This window comes from Hordeum vulgare, chromosome 4H (assembly GCF_904849725.1).
Source record: "Hordeum vulgare subsp. vulgare chromosome 4H, MorexV3_pseudomolecules_assembly, whole genome shotgun sequence".
Lineage (NCBI taxonomy): Eukaryota > Viridiplantae > Streptophyta > Magnoliopsida > Poales > Poaceae > Hordeum > Hordeum vulgare.
This window is the reverse complement of record NC_058521.1, coordinates 275,716,757-275,720,503: the sequence shown is the minus strand read 5'-3', so window position 1 is coordinate 275,720,503 and position 3,747 is coordinate 275,716,757.

Genomic DNA, 3,747 nt, shown 5'->3' with positions numbered 1-3,747 from the left:
TGGCATGTACCGCAATGGCCAAACCAGGGGCTAGGGGAGAGCCATGATTCCCACCTTCTCACCTAGCAAGTTCCTGGCCTGCCTCCCTGCTTCTTCTTTCTATGTGTGCTCTCGTATGTGTTGTGTATGTGGTTAGCAGTCGCAGGGAATGAATCAATCCAAGGCCGACCCTCGAGCAGTCAGATTGCCTGGTATTTATATGAGCGGAGGGAATCAGCGGAGCGTTGAGAGGCATCTGCGTTTCTCGAGATCATGTCGATCGTGGGGATCGTGGGAGCGGCTGCTCTTTTCTTTAGCTTATTTCCTTGATCACCAATTAATAACTAAAATCATGGGAGCGTGGGCTGCCTCTTTCATTTACTTTTTTAATCACTAATTGACTCAAATCGTGGGAGCGTGTGCTAAACCCACTCTTTTTTTATTCTAACTAATGTGTGTGCCTTATTCTAACTAATGTGTGTGCCTTGGCAACACCCCACCCACATGCGTGCATGCAGCATAGCCATATATTTAAATGGGCTAAGCTTGATTAGCTATTAATTACTCACTAAGGCTTAGGATAAGCATAGGCCTAGTGCCGTATGTGCTATGAGATGAACAGTTGACAAAGTATACCCCGTATATATATTTAATTAGCGCGGCATTTTTTATGTGCCGTTTCTATATTTTCCTTGTCGACAGAATAAGGTGAGACATTTATCATATACTTGATATTTTGAAGATATTCGCATCGCTCATGATAATTGTATGTTGTCATTGTCGTCGTTAGCGGCGCATGCGAGCCATGTGCACCTTAGGAGAGAAAACTTGATGAGTGTTTATTTGTTCACCATACTTTATAATTATAGGTTTAATGCGTGCATTATCGATAGTCGACAATATATCATATCTCCATTTTTGTGAGTCCTCCATTTAAATGGTTGGTTATATTTTTTAATTGGTTCTTTTCATCATAAAATGGAATATCCTGTTTTGCATTTATATTTTATGTAGTTTATGCATTTTATTTTATCTTGGTCAAAATCTATAGATTTAATGCGTGCATTATCGATAGTCGACAACAATAAAAGCAAGCTCCTCGAGGTCTGGAAGCGATTTTTTTTATTATTTGGTTTCAGAACTCGAAAACATACGTCAACATATTCCATTACATATGTATGTTCCCAATATTCATATTAGTGTGGGTGACACACTTATTTTGCTCACACATCCAGCCTGATATTTTCTAGCCATGCTTGCTTTTTTATGTTTGTCAGTCCCTTCATTGGATAAGGACTCACATTAAAAATCGGTTACAAGTCATTGGCTTTCCGCCATAAGTTACAGCTAACAGAGGCGCATATCCTTCTCCTTCTCTTCTTCTTGTCATTTCACGCAGGGATACTTTATTTGTCTATTCGTGAGATGCGGATATCAAGCGTCAACAGATTTGATGTTAAAGCAGCTTTTTTATTTACACTATCATTGTGGATGGCATGAGTCCTTATTTATTTTATTCCATTTTTTACATTTTACATATGTATGTACACTTTTTCTTACCACAGTTTAATCTCATGAGAATTTGGAGCCATTATTGTTTGTGATGCTCATGAGGGTGTGGAGTATTGGAGTTTATACTCGTAAGTTATTGGATTTTTTCTTTTCGCATCACAGTTTATACTCGTAGGACGTTGGAGTAATACCCCACTTTATACTCATGAGGGTGTGGAGTATTTTTGTTTTGGATGCTTCAGTTTACGCTCGTGAGGGCATGGAGTATTTTTTGGGTGCCTCAGTTTAGACTCGTGAGGGTATGGAATATTTTTCTTTGGGTGCCCCAGTTTAGACTCGTGAGGGTATGGAGTAATATTTTTATCACAGTTTATGCTCGTAAGTCGTTGGAGTAATATTTTCTTTGAGTGCCTAAGTTTAGACTCATGAGGGTATGGAGTGCATAACCCTTTTTTTGGTGCCTTAGTTTAGACTCAGGAGGGTATCGAGTATTTTTCTATCACAGTTTACAGTCGTAAGTTTATTGGAGTAACATTTTACGTGCTTCAATTTATACTCGTGGGAACATGGAGTATATTTTTTTGGTGCTCCAGTTTAGACTCGTGAGGATATGGAGTGCATAATGTGTTTTTGGTGCCTCAGTTTAGACTCGTGAGGGGCATGGAGTATATTTTCTTTGGCTTTTCGCATCATAGTTTAGACTCGTAAGTTATTGGAGTATATTTGTTTACATCAAAGTGTATACTCATAAGTGTATTGGAGTATATTTTCTTTTGCATCATAGTTTATACTCGTAAGTCGTTGGAGTAAACTTTCTTATGCCGCAGTTTAGAGTCGTAAGTTTATTGGAGTGACAGCTTGGGTGCCCCAGTTTATACTCATGAGGGTATGGAGTACAATTTTATTTGTGCCTCAGTTTACACTCATGAAGGCATGGAGTATTTTCTTTTGGGTGCATCACAGTTTATACTCGTATGTTTATTGGAGTAACATTTTATGCGCCTCAGTTTATATTCGTGAGGGTATGGAGTATTTTCTTTTGGCTGCATCATAGTTTATACTCGTAAGTTTATTGGAGTAGCGGTTTGGCTGCCCAAGTTTATACTCATGAGGGTATGGAGTAAATGTGTTTTATCTAATTTTTTGTATCACAGTTTATACTCATAAGTTGTTGAAGTGGATTTCTCTTATGGGTGTGCCCCAGTTTATGCTCGTGGGGGTATGGAGTATCTATCACAGTTTATACTCATAAGTTATTGGAGTGAAATTTTCTTATGTGTATGCCCCAGTTTATATTCCTGGGGTATGGAGTATCTATCACAGTTTATACTTATAAGTTGTTGGAGTGATTTTCTTTTTTTATGCGTAGTAACGCTTAAGGAATTTCCTGTTTACCGGCGCCGGCAAGTATTCGCCAACTGGTGATATAATTCTATATGCGCGCCTAGAATAAACCTCTTTTATAACGAAGGGACCTTCCCATTTGAGTTCAATTTTTCCTTTCATCCGCCTCGTGATATTCATAGGACGGATGGCTGCAAGCACTAGATCTCCTTGCTTGAAGGACCTTCGTTTGACTCGTTTGTCGAATGCTCGCGAAATCCTAGCTTGGTATGCCTCAAGATTTTTCAAAGCTTGAAGTCATCTTCCATCTAGTCTTTCTAGTTTGTCGAGACGTAATTGTAGTGATTTTTGTTCAGACAAATTTTCATATGTAGCGACTCCCAATGACGTGATCTGTACCTCCAAAGGTAGCACTGCTTCACCTCCAAACACTAGGGAATAAGGTGTCATTCCTGTCGGCGTGCGTGTTGTGGTTCTATAAGCCCACTAGGCTTCGAGAAGTTTCTCGTGTCATTCACGCTTATTTTTTTACACAATTTTCTTGAGTAGCTTGCAGAGAGTTTTGTTGAAAGCTTGTGCTTGTCCATTGGCGGCTGGATTATACGCCGTGGAATAATGATGGTCTATCTTAAACTTTGAGCATAATTTCTCTACTTGTTTGTTTTTAAAAGGAGTTTCATTATCAGACATAATCCGAGAAGGAACGCCAAAGCGATATATGAGTTGTGTTCTTATAACATGTTCCATATTCTCCGCTTTGTCTTCCTTTAGTGGTGTAAGTTCAGCCCACTTGGAGAAACAGTCTGTCGCTGCTAAAATGAATTTGTTCCCTTTGGACGATGGCGGATGAATCGGCCCAACTATATCCACCCCCCACATTTCAAAAGGCCAACAAATATTCGTCGCATGGAG